The 16794-nt window shown below is 44.4% G+C and overlaps 1 long non-coding RNA gene across 1 annotated transcript in view; it reads right to left on the bottom strand.

Moving 5' to 3' along the window:
* LOC130357853 (uncharacterized) overlaps positions 1-16794 on the bottom strand; it is a 108188-nt gene that overhangs the window by 55481 nt on the left and 35913 nt on the right. Inside the window, exon 2 of the long non-coding RNA XR_008889297.1 lies at positions 8995-9144. This is a non-coding gene — a long non-coding RNA (uncharacterized LOC130357853). The remainder of the gene's footprint in view (positions 1-8994; positions 9145-16794) is intronic.

The raw sequence follows: 16794 nt of genomic DNA, 5'->3' as shown, positions 1-16794 counted from the left end.
GAAATTCAGGAGCCAAACGTGCCCGGGGGAGACCACCTGCTTCACGGCAGCCTACCTTTCCGGGAGGTAGTGGAACAGGGGTTCCTGGAGACGGCGCCAGTAGCAGTCAATTAGTGCGGACTGCGGGTGGGAAAATCAGCTACTCGGCGGTGTGGAAGTTTTTCATAAGGCATCCGGAGGAGATTCACGTAGCCACATGCAAGATCTGTCGGCAGAAGGTGAAACGTGGCCAGGGTCCCAATGTCGGCACCACGGCCCTGCGTCAACACATGCTTCGCCACCATAAAGCGGCCTGGGAGAACCGTGGCTCCGATGTAGTGGTCCAGCCTGCTGCATCACCCAGTGGCCATCCGCTCCTTCCATCATCCAGCCAAGGCTCCACCACCTCAGCCGAAGGGAGCTGTGTGTCAAACCCTCCTTCTGTCGCTCCTGCTTCTCCCGCTTTTAGTCAGCCATTCCGCCAACAATCCATCGGCAAAGCCATGTCCAAGAGACAACAGTATACGCCCACTCATCCAGAAGAAGTTGAATGTGCTCCTGTCCAAGTTGCTGGTGTTGCAGTCTCTCCCTTTTCAAGTGGTGGACTCTGCACCTTTCAGAGAATTGATGGCTTGTGCCAAGCCGAGGTGGAGAGTCCCAAGCCGTCATTTCTTTGCGAAGAAGGCAGTACCAGCCCTGCATAAGTTTGTACAAGAGAAGGTGGGCCAGACCTTGAGCCTGTCGGTGTGTTCAAAAGTGCACGGCAGCGCCAACGTGTGGAGCTGTAACTACGGGCACTGGGTAAATGTGGTTCCTGCACAGCCACAACAGCAACTTGGACAAGTCACACCGCTTCCTCCTCCACGCTCTCGCTCCCAGGCAGTTGGTCCTGTTACAGTGTGCGAGGCCGCCTCCTCATTCTCCACTGTGTCCTCGGCCTCCACTGCTCGTCCATTGCTCGGTGGCCATTCATCGTACCATGTGTGTAGGGCACGGCGGTGTCAAGCTGTTCTTCACATGGTTTGCCTTAGCGAACGGAGTGACACAGGGGAGGAACTGCTAAAATTCATTCGTAACGAAATCCGAGTATGGCTTACTCCACGAAATCTGGAAATGGGAACCATGGTGACAGACAACGGGAAGAACATCGTGTCCGCGCTGCGACAAGGAAGTGTGAAACATGCGCCCTGCATGGCACACGTGTTGAATCTGGTTGTCAAGCACTTCCTCAAGTCTTCACCCCATTTGCAAAACATCCTGAAAATGGCAAGGAAACTGTGCATGCACTTCAGCCACTCGTACACCGCCAAGCACACCTTCCTTGAGCTGCAGCGTCAGAACGGTATCCCACAACATAGTCTTATTTGTGACGTTGCCACACGTTGGAATTCCACCCTCCATATGTTGGACATACTATACAAACAAAGAAAAGCCATCACCGATTTCTTGATGATCCAAGCAGATAAGAGTACTCCCCTGTGTAACTTCAATGTGAACCAGTGGCAGCTCATACGTGACACCTGCCGTTTGCTGAGGCCCTTTGAGGAAGCCACATTATTTGATAGTCGCCTGGATTACGCCATGAACGATGTAATTCCACTCCTACATTTCCTACAACAAATGATTGAAACCATGGCTGGTCACGGCAATGGAGACGTTGCGCCTACATCTCAAGGCTACATGAGCCCTCTGGGGGCTGAACTGGAGGAGGAGGATGATGAGGGGCAGAGTGGAGCACAGTTTAGGTTGGATGAGATGGCCGGTGTTCCTAGTCTTCTGACAGGAGAGGAGGAGCAGGAGCAGCCAGAGGAGCTGGAGGGTTATGAGGAAGTTGAGACAGAGGACCCCGACAGACCGTGGCAGTATGCAGTGGAGATGGAGGCAGGTAGTCCCTCCGAGTCACTGGCGCAAATGGCACGATGCATGCTCAGTTGCTTGCGTAGTGACCCCCGAATTGTCAAAATTCGTCAGCGGGATGACTTCTGGATCTCCACCTTATTAGACCCTCGCTACCGTCCCAAAATGGGGGCCTTTTTTACACCCACTGAGAGGGAGGACAAACTTACCTACTACAGAGAGATTCTACGTAGTCAGTTGGCTGATGCCTATCGGCCACATGGTCCATCCACTCACAGGTCTGACTCGGGGGGCCCTCTGCGCTCACCTTCCACTGCCATGGCTGCTGGGGAGGGGAGGGGTGGGAGGAGCAGTACCAGCTCAATCAGCAGCAGCCTGAGTCTACAGTCGCTGATCAGTAGCTTTCTTCACCCGCATAGTGAAGCAACTCATCAGCAGCAGGTAGACATGGAGCAGGACCTGAACCAGCAGGTGGTGGCATACCTTGACATGGCCATGCCAACAACCATTGAAGATCCGCTGGACTTCTGGGCAGCCAAACTTGATTTTTGGCCACAACTAGCAGAGTTTGCCCTGGAAAAGCTGTCCTGCCCGCCAGTAGTGTGCCATCAGAGCGGGTGTTTAGTGCGGCCGGGGCCGGGGCCCAAGGCGAACTCGTCTGTCCACTAAAAATGTGGAGAGACTGACATTTGTCAAGATGAATCAGGGATGGATCAGCCAGGATTTCCAGCCACCAATGCCAGATGCCTCAGAGTAGATTGACCAAGCTGTTACACCAACATTTCCCAATTATGGTTGGTTATGAAACCCTCTTGGGTTATCAATTAGGGTTATGGAACCCTCTTTGGTACTGCGATTGCCTGCTCCTGGCTCATCCTGTGTCTTTCAGGAACTGCTTGCCTCACTGATGCTTCTGGCCTTGGGCCTTTAATTTTTGGATGTTTAGCAGTAGCTAAATATATGCTTAATGCAAATGTCAACATTGATCTTTAAATGTAAGGGGTTATGAAACCCTCTTGGGTACTGCGAATGCCTGCTCCATACTCATTCGGTGTCTTTCAGGAACTAATTGCCTCCCTGCCCTAAGGCCTTGGGCCTTCAATTTTTGGATGTTTAGCAGTAGCTAAATACATGCTTAATGCAAATTTCAACATTGACTTTTAAATGTAAGGGGATGGTTATGAAACCCTCTTGGGTACTGCTCCTGACTGCTCCTGACTCATTCTGTGTCTTTCAGGAACTACTTGCCTCCCTGATGCCTCAGGGCTTGGGCCTTCAATTTTTGGATGTTTAGCAGTAGCTAAATACATGCTTAATGCAAATTTCAACATTGATCTTTAAATGTAAGGGGTTGGTTATGAAACCCTCTTGGGTACTGCGAATGACTGCTCCTGACTCATTCTGTGTCTTTCAGGAAATAATTTCCTCCCTGATGCCTCAGGCCTTGGGCCTTAAATTTTTGGAAGTTTAGCAGTAGCTAATACTTGCTTAATGCTAATTTCAACAATGATCTTTAAATTCTCGGCGCTCTGCTAGGGCCTTCTCCTACCCCGCCGGGGCCGATCTGAGGACCTCACTAAACCATCCAATCGGTAGTAGAGACATGCGGTGTGTACAAAGGGCAGGGACTTAATGAACCCGAGCTTATGACCGGTGCTTAGTTGTGATTCTTCTTTCCTGGCAAATAGTTGCAATCCCTGATCCCTATCGTGAAGGGGGTTCAGCTGGTTACCCGCACCTGTCGGTGAAAGATAGACACACGCTGGTCCGTTCAGTGTAGCGCGCGTGCAGCCCCGGACATCTGAGGGCATAACACACCTGTTATTGCTCGATCTCGCGAGTGATCGTGCAATGTAAGGGGTTATTAAAGCCTCTTGGGTACTGCTAATGCCTACTCCTGACTGCTCCTGTGTCTTTCAGGAAGTACTTGACTTCCTGATGCTTCTGGGCTTGGGCCTTTAATTTTAGGATTTTTGAAATACATACATACATGCTTAATTAAAATTTCAACATTTATGGTGCAATGTATGGGGTTATTAAACACTCGTGGGTAGTGTTTTTTTCAAATTTTCTGATAATTATCACAGTAATAAACTTGAATTTTCCACAATAATAACCATTACACCATTGAACGATTGTTGCATGTGATTTTTTAAGTAAAATTTTTTTAAAAAATACGCAGAGGGATGAACTCTGCTTCTTTATTTCATACAAGAATTCTTTTATAGAAGAATGTCTTTTGGTGGTCCACTGTCCTGTATTATAGAGTCTTCTGGACTCTTGGATATGCGCTTGTTCTTAAACAAAGGTACAAAAACGGCCGGTCAGTGCTATGGAGATGTTGCGCCTACATCTTACTGCCACATGAGCCCTGTGGGTGCTTGTGAGATTAGGTCCTTTGTACCCACACGGCTGGGTCCGGGACACAAATTTTAATTTAAATTTCAAATAAAAAAATCACACATTCAATGGTCTCCTCATGCTGCAGCCAACTCCAGGCTGCGTCATTCTGGTAATATATAGAGAGCACTCGCTGTCCTAAATTTTCGTTAAAATTTTTCGTCAAAAATGTTTGTCTTTTTTATTAGGGATTGTAAAGCTTTGGTGCGTACTCATGCATCAGCCAACTCCGGCCTGTGTCATTCAGGTAATATATGGTTTACTGATGGCGCTGCTGGGCCTGGGAATTTCAAATTTTCTCATAGGTAGCACCCGCTATCCATAAGTCTTCTTCATAAATTTCTACCATTGTTGTGGTTTTTTTGAGGGATTGTGAAGCCCCAGTGTGTACTCATGCATCAGCCAACTCCAGGGTGTGTCATTCATGCAACATATAGGTAGCACCCACTGTCCTAAATATTCTTAAAATTATTTTAAAAATGGTTGTTTTTTCTTTGGGATTCCGAAGCCCTGGTGTGTACTCAATGCTGCTACCTGCTACACCCTGTCAGCCCGTTGGTCCTGCAACAGTGTGCTACTCCGCCTCAACATCCTTCTCTGTGTCTTAAGCCTCCACTGCCCGGACAAGTCTCAGTGGCCCTTCCATGTGTGCAGGTCACGGCGGTGTCAAGCTGTTCTTCACATGGTTTGCCTTGGCGAGAAGTCTTGGAAACAATGGCCGGTCAGGGCAATGGAGACATTTTGCCTAAATCTCACGGCCACATGATGGCGCTGTGGGGCCTGGGTCTGTTAATTTCAAATTTTCTCATGGGTAGCACCCGCTATCCAAAATCTTTTTCAAAAATTTCTAAAATTGTGGTGTTTTTTGGGGGGGGATTGTGAAGCCCTGGTGTGAACTCGTGCATCAGCCAACTTCAGGCTGTGTCATTCAGGCAATATATGGGTTACTGATGCCGCTGTGGGGCCTGGGTCTGTTAATTTCTAATTTTCTCATAGGTAGCACCCACTATCCAAAATCTTTTTTAAAAATTTCTAAAATTGTGGTGTTTTTTGGAGGGATTGTGAAGCCCTGGTGTGAACTCGTGCATCAGCCAACTTCAGGCTGTGTCATTCAGGCAATATATGGGTTACTGATGCCGCTGTGGGGCCTGGGTCTGTTAATTTCTAATTTTCTCATAGGTAGCACCCGCTATCCAAAATCTTTTTCAAAAATTTCTAAAATTGTGGTGTTTTTTTGGAGGGATTGTGAAGCCCTGGTGTGTACTCGTGCATCAGCCAACTCCAGGCTGTGTCATTCAGGCAATATATGGGTTGCTGATACCGCTGTGGGGCCTGGGTCTGGTAATTTCAAATTTTCTCATAGGTAGCACCCACTATCCAAAATCTTTTAAAAAAAATTCTAAAATTGTGGCGTTTTTTGGAGGGATTGTGAAGCCCAGGTGTGTACTCGTGCATTAGCCAACTCCAGGCTGTGTCATTCAAGCAATATATGGGTTACTGATGCCGCTGTGGTGCCTGGGTCTGGTAATTTCAAATTTTCTCATAGGTAGCACCCGCTATCCAAAATCTTCTGTTTAAATTTCTTAATTCATCTTTTAATCTTAGGGATTGTGAAGGCCTAGTGCCTACTCATGCTGCTGGCAACTCCGGGCTGTGCCATTCATCCACTATATGGTCTCCTCATGCTGCCAACACCTCCATGCTGTGTCATTCAGCCACTATATGGTGTCCTCATGCTTCAGCCTCATCCAAGCTGTGTCATTCAGCCACTATATGGTGTCCTCATGCTGCCAGCACCTCAACGCTGTGCAATTCAGCCACTATATGGTCTCCACATGCTGCCAACACCTCCACGCTATGTCATTCAGTCACTATATGGTCTCCTGACACTGATGCCACCACCAGGCTCTGTCATTGTGCTGCTGTGCGGCAGTGATTCTAAAAGCGATGCCGGTAATCTGCATGTTATTCTGAATAACATTGTTATTTCACTAACCCAGCACACTCCATATGCGTTTTAGAACGCAACAAAGTGTTCTATACCCCTATAGAGGCTGTATGTAGGCTAGAAATAGCCTTTTTTAATATAGATTTGCCGCAAAAAATTTGGATCGAAACTAACTTTTCCGGAGAATTCTGCGAATCGGCCGAATCGAATTTTTGAAAAGGTCGCTGATCTCTATTACCAACTGTAGATACAAACAAAACTGTTAGTAGCCAGTAATGCCAGTGATGTCAGGATGTGTACATGGGCAGAAAGGTAGATACGATGCGTTAGCAGTGGTGTTTAACCCCTTAAGGACTCAGCCCATTTGGGCCTTAAGGACTTAGACAATTTTATTTTAACCTTTTCGTTTTTTCCTGCTCGCCTTCAAAAAATCATAACTCTTTTATATTTTCATCCACAGACTAGTATGAGGGCTTGTTTTTTGTGTGACCAGTTGTCCGTTTTAATGCCATCACTCACTTTACCATAAAATGTATGATGCAACCAAAAAACAATACTTTTTGTGTGGGAAAATTAAAAAGAAAAACGCAATTTTGCTAATTTTGGAAGATTTTGTTTTCACTCCATACAATTTACGGTAAAAATGACATGTGTTCTTTATTCTTTGGGTCAATATGATTAAAATGATACTCATGATAACATACTTTTCTATTACTGTTGCACTTTAAAAAAATCGCAAACTGTTTAACCAAATTAGTACGTTTAAAATTCCCCTATTTTGAAGACCTGTAACTTTTTCATTTTTCCGTATAAGCGGCAGTATGAGGGCTAATTTTTTGCGCCATGACCTGTAATTTTTATTGATACCATATTTGCTTATATAAAACTTTTAATACTTTTTTTATAAAAATTTTTTGGAATAAAATGTTATAAAAAAGCAGCTATTTTGGACTTTTTTTTTTTTACTTTCACGCCGTTCACCGTACGGTATCATTAACATTTTATTTTAATAGTTGGGATATTTATGCATGCAGCGATGCCAAATATGTATATAAAATATTTTTTTTAACTTTTTGGGGGTGAAATAGGGAAAAGGGGACAATTTAGGCTTTTATTGGGGGAGGGGTTTTTTCAAATTTTTTACTTTAATTTTTTACTTTTTTTACTTTTATTTTTACACTTTAATAGTCCCCATAGTGGACTATTTATAGCAATCATTTGATTGCTAATACTGTTCAGTGCTATGTATAGGACATAGCTCTGATCAGCATTATCAGTCATCTTCTGCTCTGGTCTGCTCGATCACAGACCAGAGCAGAAGACCCCGGGAGACAGCCGGAGCCATGCTGGGCGATCGGATCGCCGCAGCAGCGCTGCGGGCGATCCGATCATCAATTTAAAGTACCGCGATGCTGCAGATGCCGTGATCTGTATTGATAACGGCATCTGAGGGGTTAATAGGGGACATCCGCGCGATCACGGATGTCCGCCATTACAGGCAGGTCCCTAGCTGCTATCAGCAGCCGGGACCTGCCGTGCATGAGGCGAGCATCGCTCCGATGCTCGCGGTTATGTATAGGACGTAAATGTACATCCTGGTGCGTTAAGTACCAGCTCACCAGGACGTAAAGTTATGTCCTGCGTCGTTAAGGTGTTAAAGGGGTTTTGCCATCATGTGCACTTATTTACATGGTCGAAAAAAGACATATGTCCATCAAGTTCAACCAGGGAATTGAAGGGAAGGGGTATAATGGGATGAAGGGGAATGTCCTCCAATCCACAGGACATGGTATATGATCATGGTGAGGAATACGACCGTTGGCACCTCCAGTGATCTCTAGAACTAAACAATGAAAGCTCCCATATGAATAAAGCTTGGGAAAAAATGTGCAGTGCTGATCCTTTCATTGTCTGTTGGAGTGCTGAAGATAGCCAAGCTCGTTCTGCATGAAGGGTTAAACAGGCATTTCCATCATTGAATGTTATACGTTCTGGTAAGGGGTTCAGCATCTATGATTCAGTTTAATCCAGAAAATGAGGTTTCTTTATTTTTTGTCCTACACGGCAGCAATCTTGGCAACTTGCTATGCAGGGATTTACAACACGACCCAGTTTAAGTGAATGGAGTTGTGCAGGAAAACACTGCCTGGTTGGTAGCAATATCTTATCTTTTACTATGCTGAGAATTTCCCTTTAAAGGGGTACTTCGGCCCTAATATATCTTATCCCCTATCCAAAGGATAGGGGATAAGATGTATGATCACGGGGGTCCTGCCGCTGGGGACTCCCGCAATTTGTCATTCATCACACACCTTTGTGAGCTCTCTGCAGCGCTGGAGGCTCCGAGTGTACAGCGTGAAGACGACAGGGTCGGAGCATTGTGACATCCACCCCCTGTATGGAGTCACACCCCGCCCCCTCAATGCAAGTCTAGGGAAGGGGCTGAATGGCAGATTGCGGGGGTCCCCAGCGGCGGGACCCACGCAATCAGACATCTTATCCCCTATCCTTTGGATAGGGGATAAGATGTATTAGGGCCAGAGTACCCCTTTAAGTTAAATCAATGCAGGTAGAGTTCTAACGTAATAATATCAAATTTGTAAAACGGTGTTGCTGGCTCAGGGCGAATAGTATTTATAGCAGTTATTAATGTAACTACTAGGTCAATTCACAGATCTGAAACTGGCCACTGACTATATCTGTTAGTAAAACAATATGCCTATCATGTAAACTTCATTAGCACTTCACATTGGCAGCGCCACAATCTTAGTACGGTCCTGTAGAAAAAGGAAGAGAATACATATACTCACAAATGGTATATAAAACCTAATTTCAGTGACAATGGGAGCTTCTGGCTGGCATCAAAGTTTGGACCATCTAGGAGCAGTGTTTCCTGTTGCATGTCTGATATATAGAGTCGAATGTCAGATTCTTATTAGAATTCAGTAGAATTCTGCTCCCTATTTGGATGAGAATGAAGAAAAACCTCAGAAGTGTAACTTAGTATAAGCAAAGTAATTGCAAAGTTGCTCAACATTCTATGTACTGTGAAAGCAATAACTGTTGTGAAACTTATTTGAGCCAGGGATTCCCCTTCTAGTTTCTAACCACTTCTTGGCCACCCATAGACTTTAAATGTGTACTTAGAAATGAACCCCAGGATTAGAGACTACAATGATCGATCATGCCACCATGGGATTGGAATCCAGCAGTCACTGGCAGCCTGACCATTGAAAGCAGGCATTTCTTTTTAGCTCTTCTACTTTCTCGGTCATTTTATAAACATAAGGGAATGAGATTTTCTTTAAATTCTCTAACATTATTGTAAGGATTTCTCTGGCTATACTATTTCAGTGCACTGCAAAATAGTATATAGGATGCCATAGACACCCTCCAAATTGCATAGAACTTGAAACAGACGGAGATGTGGTGGGCACTAGGTTATGATGTTGGCATTAGCACCTGATGTATGTGTCATTAAGCTGATGCTAACCTAATGTTCCTCTGTAAACCACAACCTTTTTCCAAAACTGTTCACACAGGCAAAACACATAAATGAGACTTATTATGATAGGATTCTTTGAAACATCTTGTAAACTATATTGAACACCTTAATTCCAGAAAAATATAGTGTCTTTAACACAGCTTTATATAGTATAGCTTAGGAGTCAGAATGGTGTAGATTTGGTCACTGTCCCTTGAAAAAGTGCTTTGCTGAATGGCAGAAATCTTAAAGTGCTCTAGTACATGTTTTAATTTTAGAAATCTTAAAGTGCTCTAGTACATGTTTTAGTTTTAGAAATCTTAAAGTGCTCTAGTACATGTAAATCCAAATTACTAAAACTACTGCAAATACAGAGAGGTCTTGTTTTCAAATTAACTGGGACCAGAAAGTGAAACAGATTTGTAAATGACTCCTATTTAAAAATCTTAATATTTTCCGTACTTATCAGCTGCTGTATACTACAGAGGAAGTTGTGTAGTTCTTTCAGTCTGACCACAGTGCTCTCCACTGACACCACTGTCCATGTCAGGAACTGTCCAGAGTAGAAGCAAATCCCCATAGCAAACCTCTCCTGCTCTGGACAGTTCCTGACACAGACAGAGGGGCCAGCAGAGAGCACTGTGGTCAGACTGGAAAAAACTACACAGCTTTCTCTGTAGCATACAGCGGCTGATAAATACTGGAAGGATTAAGATTTTTAAATAGAAGTCATTTGCAAATTTGTTTAGCTTTCTGGCACAAGTTGATTTGAAAACATTTGTTTTCTACTGGAGTACCTCTTTAAGCAATATAGAAATGAATACTTACAGCATGGACTAAAACTAGATCTATAGACAGCGACTTTTATGTACATGTGGTACTAACTGGAGATAGCTAAATCCCATGTGACTTCAATGGCTTATATTATGAGATTAAGCTAGCATCACAATGGTTAATATGTAAAAACATTTTCAATGTAAAGTAAAGAGGTTTACAGATGAACCCAGTAAAGCAGTATACAGTCAAGAAGTCCATCTCTATGCTCGACCTGCTGGGCTAGATGACATACTGTATGGATAGGCTCAATCGAGCCTATTGTGGCAGCAGAGAGTCCCCTCCTGGACTATATACCCCCATTTCATGCTCACCTTTAAAACTGATTTCTGATCAAAGCCCAAAATAAGGAGACAGGCAGTGGCTGTTTAAGACTTTTCATGGTTAACCTCTTAAGGACCAATGACGTTGTGGAACGTCATGGCACCCTGGGCTTTAAGGACCAATGACGTTCCACAACGTCATGGCATTTTCCGGTCTCTGCCGCTCGCCGGGCAGAGATCGGAACTGGATGCCTGCTGAAATCCTTCAGCAGGCATCCAGGGCAAACGCCGAGGGGGGCCATGTAGGCCCCCCATGTCGGCGATCGCCGCAAATCGCAAGGGAAATCGCCCTTGCGATCTGCGGCGATACCGGGCTGATCGGGTCTCTGGGACCCGACCGCCCGGTAATTTCGCATGATCCCGGCTGTCACACACAGCCAGGACCATGCTGGAGCCTAGGAGCGAGGTGGCAAGCCTGCCACCTCCTCCGATCCCCTGCGATCTGTCGGTTAGTTAACCGACCAATCGCAGGAGGGGGGGCGGTTACTTCCTCCCGTCCTGCCCGGCCCCTTGAAGTCCGGAGAGGACGGGAGGAAGACCGGAGGACGCGGCGGGGGACGGGGGAGTGCTGGGGACCGGCCCCGGTACTTACCTCGTCCCTGAAGACCCGGATCCAGACGATGAAGATGGCGGCGGCGGAGACAGGTGAGTAGATCTTCAGCCGCGGTCGGGCCCTTTACAGCAATGCACGTCGCCGTAAAGCGACATGCATTGCTGTAAAGGGACCCTGTAAACTACAACTCCCAGCATGCCCAGACAGCCCTTGGCGTCTGGGCATGCTGGGAGTTGCAGTTTTGCGACATCTGGAGGTCCACAGTTTGGAGACCACTGTGCCCTTCCAGATGTTGCAAAACTACACATCCTCAGCATGCCCTTACTGTCCAGGCATGCTGGGAGTTGTAGTGCTGTAACATCTGGCCCTTCAGATGTTGCAGAACTACAACTCCCAGCATGCCTGGACAGTTTTGGCATACTGCGAGTTGTAGTTTTGCAACATCTGGAAGGGCACAGATTGGGAACCACTGTATTAGTGGTCTGCAAACTGTAGTCCTCCAGATGTTGCAAAACTACAACTCCAAGCATGCTGGGAGTTGTAGTTCGGCAACATCTAGCTCTAAAGATGTTGCCGAACTACTACTCCCAGCATGCCTGAGAATGCTGGGAGTTGTGGTTTTGCAACAACAGGAGGCACACTGGTTGGGAAACATTGTCTGTTTCCTAACTCAGTGTTTCCCAACCCGTGTGCCTCCAGCTGTTGCAAAACTATAACTACCAGCATGCACTGATGGACTGTGCATGCTGGGAGTTGTAGTTTTGCAACAGCTGGAGGTCCCCCACCCCCCCCCCCCCCCCCACTGTGAATGTACAGGGTACATTCACATGGGCAGGGGGCTTACAGTGAGTATCAGGCTGCAAGTTTGCGATGCAGCAAATTTTGCGCGGCAGCTCAAACTCGCTGTAATCCCCCGCCCATGTGACTGTACCCTAAAAACACTACACTACCACAAAATAAAATAAAAAGTAAAAAACACTACATATACACATACCCCTACACAGCCCCCCTCCCCTCCCCAATAAAAATGAAAAACGTCTGGTACGCCACTGTTTCCAAAATGGAGCCTCCAGCTGTTGCAAAACAACAACTCCCAGTATTGCCGGACAGCCGTTGACTGTCCAGGCATGCTGGGAGTTTTGCAACAGCTGGAGGCACCCTGTTTGGGAATCACTGGCGTAGAATACCCCAATGTCCACCCCTATGCAAGTCCCTAATTTAGGCCTCAAATGCGCATGGCGCTCTCACTTTGGAGCCCTGTCGTATTTCAAGGCAACAGTTTAGGGTCACATATGGGGTATCGCCGTACTCGGGAGAAATTTCTTAACAAATTTTGGGGGGCTTTTTCTCCTTTCACCCCTCATGAAAAGGTGAAGTTGGGGTCTACACCAGCATGTTAGTGTAAAAAAAAAAATTTTTTACACCAACATGCTGGTGTTGCCCCATACTTTTCATTTTGACAAGAGGTAAAAGGGAAAAACACCCCCCAAAATTTGTAATGCAATTTCTCCCGACTACGGAGATACCCCATATGTGGGCGCAAAGTGCTCTTGGGGCGCACAACAAGGCCCAGAAGGGAGAGTGCACCATGTACATTTGAGGCGATTTGCACAGGGCTGGCTGATTGTTACAGCGGTTTTGACAAACGCAAAAAAAAAAAACCTCACATGTGACCCCATTTCGGAAACTACACCCCTCACGGAATGTAATGAGGGGTGCAGTGAGAATTTACACCCCACTGGTGTCTGACAGATCTTTGGAACAGTGGGCTGCGCAAATTAAAAATTTTGTACAGCCCACTGTTCCAAAGATCTGACAGACACCAGTGGGGGGTAAATGCTCACTGTACCCCTTGTTACGTTCCTCAAGGGGTTTAGTTTCCAAAATGGTATGCCATGTGGGGGTTATTTTGCTGTCCTGGCACCATAGGGGCTTCCTAAATGCGACATGCCCCCCGAGCAAAATTTGCTCTCAAAAAGCCAAATATGACTCCCTCTCTTATGAGCATTGTAGTTCGCCCGTAGTGCACTTCAGGTCAATTTATGGGGTACCTTCATACTCAGAAGAGATGGGGTTACAAATTTTGGGGGGTATTTTCTGCTATTAACCCTTGCAAAAATGTGAAATTTGGGGGGGAAACACATTTTAGTGAAATTTTTTTTTTTTTTTTTTTACGTATGCAAAAGGCGTGAAACCCCTGTGGGGTATTAAGGCTCACTTTATTTCTTGTTACGTTCCTCAAGGGGTCTAGTTTCCAAAATGGTATGCCATGTGGGTATTTTTTGCTGTCCTGGCACCATAGGGGCTTCCTAAATGCGACATGCCCCCGAGCAAAATTTGCTCTCAAAAAGCCAAATATGACTCCTTCTCTTCTGAGCATTGTAGTTCGTCCGTAGTACACTTCAGGTCAACTTATGGGGTACCCCCATACTCAGAAGAGATGGGGTTACAAATTTTGGGGGGTATTTTCTGCTATTAACCCTTGCATACATGTGAAATTTGGGTGGAAACACACATTTTAGTGACATTTTTAAAACATTTTTTTACATATGCAAAAGTCGTGAAACACCTGTGGGGTATTAAGGCTCACTTTATTCCTTGTTACGTTCCTTAAGGGGTCTAGTTTCCAAAATGGTATGCCATGTGGGTATTTGTTCCTGTTCTGGCACCATAGGGGCTTCCTAAATGCAACATGCCCCCCAAAAACCATTTCAGAAAAACGTACTCTCCAAAATCCCCTCGTCGCTCCTTCGCTTCTGAGCCCTCTACTGTGCCCGCCGAACACTTTATATAGACATATGAGGTATGTGCTTACTCGAGAGAAATTGGGCTACAAATATAAGTATACATTTTCTCCTTTTACCCCTTGTAAAAATTCAAAAATTGGGTCTACAAGAACATGCAAGTGTAAAAAATGAAGATTGTGAATTTTCTCCTTCACTTTGCTGCTATTCCTGTGAAACACCTAAAGGGTTAAAACGCTGACTGAATGTCATTTTGAATACTTTGGGGGGTGCAGTTTTTATAATTGGGTCATTTATGGGGTATTTCTAATATGAAGACCCTTCAAATCCACTTCAAACCTGAACTGGTCCCTGAAAAATTGTGATTTTGGAAATTTTGTGAAAAATTGGAAAATTGCTGCTGAACTTTGAAGCCCTCTGGTGTCTTCCAAAAGTAAAAAATCGTAAATTTTATGATGCAAACATAAAGTGGACATATTGTATATGTGAATAAAAAAAATAATTATTTGGAATATCCATTTTCCTTACAAGCAGAGAGCTTCAAAGTTAGAAAAATGCAAAATTTTCAATTTTTTCATCAAATTTTGGAATTTTTCACTAAGAAACGATGCAAGTATCGACAAAATTTTACCAATAACATAAAGTAGAATATGTCACGAAAAAACAATCTTGGAATCAGAATGATAGGTAAAAGCGTCTTAGAGTTATTAATGCTTAAAGTGACAGTGGTCAGATGTTCAAAAAACGCTCTGGTCCTAAGGTGTAAAATGGCCTGGTCCTTAAGGGGTTAAGGCAACATGAAACAACTGACCGATAACGTTTAAAGGGGTTTCCAGGATTTATACATTATTTATTTATTTATGCATTTTTTATTTGTTTGTTTTTTATAGAGCCCAAATGCAGTAAAATAACAAACTAACATTACTCCCCTCTCCAATCTTGCCTTGTTCCTCTGTTCAGGCTCCCAAAAGCACACTGTCTTTATTTCAGAGCACTCATCACATGACCGACCCAGCCAATCAATACTGTGGTGAGATGGAAGTCTGAATGGAGAATTGGAGAGAGGCGAGAAACTGTTGGTTTAATTAATTTGTGGCCCTTTTAAAAAATAAAACACAGGATAGCCCCTTTAAGGGCCCTGTAGATATCATGTGATAGTTGAGTCCCAGCCCGAAAATAAATAAATAAAAAGTATCAGAGTGTATTAGAGAATACAATAGCAGAGAAACACTTAAAGGGGTTATCCACCATAAGGGGATTTTAGTAGGTACCTGGCAGGCAGTAATGGACATGTTTAGGAAGGAACTGCGCTTGTCTTGGGAATAAATGGCTATGTTGTGAGATTACCATAACACTGTGGCTAGCTGTTTGTGAACTAGTATTTCCTAGTATTTCCTAGTATTTCCTACTTGACAATTCCATCTTCCTCCCTCCCACACATCGGCCACCCCACCCATTGAAACAGAAATGAGCTGCATTGATTCAAAAGACCTGTGGTTTTCAATCAGGGTGCCTACAGCTGTTGCCCTAGTTGCAGATTGATCTCTCTTCCACCAAGCGATCGCTCCACCCATTGAAGCAGACAGGCTCCCTGTCATCAGGTGACTAGTGAGTCAGGTCTCAGCCGCATTGCAAGCTGGGAAAAATCTGAGACAACAGTGATTTTGTATGCTGGTAAAAATAAATATTGGAGTGAAAATCACATAAAAATTGTGAGAAAACCATCACACACAGGCACAGACATTATATTATGAACTACACTAACTTTACAGCCCCTGTAGCATAGTCAAATAAAAAAAATTCCTGGAATACCCCTTTAACAATGCAATGCAACATGTGTTTATGCCATAGATTTGTCAGCTAATGTGGCTTGGCTCTTCATAAATATATCTAATTCTTGTGGTTTCAAAAGTCTTATATCCACTGGTACTTTGTCAGCAGGATTTGGGTTAAGAGGTCTTGAAACTAATGCAATGTGTAGGGATGCTCTGCACACATTAAGTAAGTGCTGTAAAACCAGCTATTCCCTAAAAGATCAGTTCTAAGGAGATAAATCTTTTCCTCTGCTTCATTAGCATCCCGACTCTACACACCCTGCAGGAGAAGGCGATCTGGAAAGACACAATTAAATATTAGGACTTCCATCGCTTAATTGGAGTTGGCTTGTTTAATCTTCTGGAAAATGTATGCAGTCCGCTGACCACTTCCTTCTATTCTGATGGGCATTTTACAGTCTGGAGCTCGGCTCATTCCATGGTTTACATTATGAGTTTAATCTAGCATTGCAATGGTTAAATGTATGTTGTAAATACATTTTTAATGTACAGGAATAGTAGTTATGATTAGAAACACCTCCCTAAGGATTTAATGGGATGAATTTTCAGCCTTCTAAAGCAAGAGATTTGTACATTGTGAAATAAAAATTTACAATGACATTTAGGGCTCATGTACACGGCTCCTTGGTAGTAAGCCATAATAAAGCTTCTCCGGTATTTATTTCGTTGATTAATCCAGATTCATCAAAGTGTGGTATGAGACGTTAGAAGCGTTATGCTTGTATGAGAAAACATTGTCTATAGAGGAAATTATCTCTGTACACATGAAGTCTGTTGAACCCTGTAAAGTGTAGGTAGTTATGAAGACCACACGGTTAGTAGTGCTAAAGGTCACCT

This window comes from Hyla sarda, chromosome 2 (genome assembly GCF_029499605.1).
Source record: "Hyla sarda isolate aHylSar1 chromosome 2, aHylSar1.hap1, whole genome shotgun sequence".
NCBI lineage: Eukaryota > Metazoa > Chordata > Amphibia > Anura > Hylidae > Hyla > Hyla sarda.
Note: the sequence above shows the minus strand (reverse complement) of the source record. Positions and strands in the feature narration are given on the sequence as shown.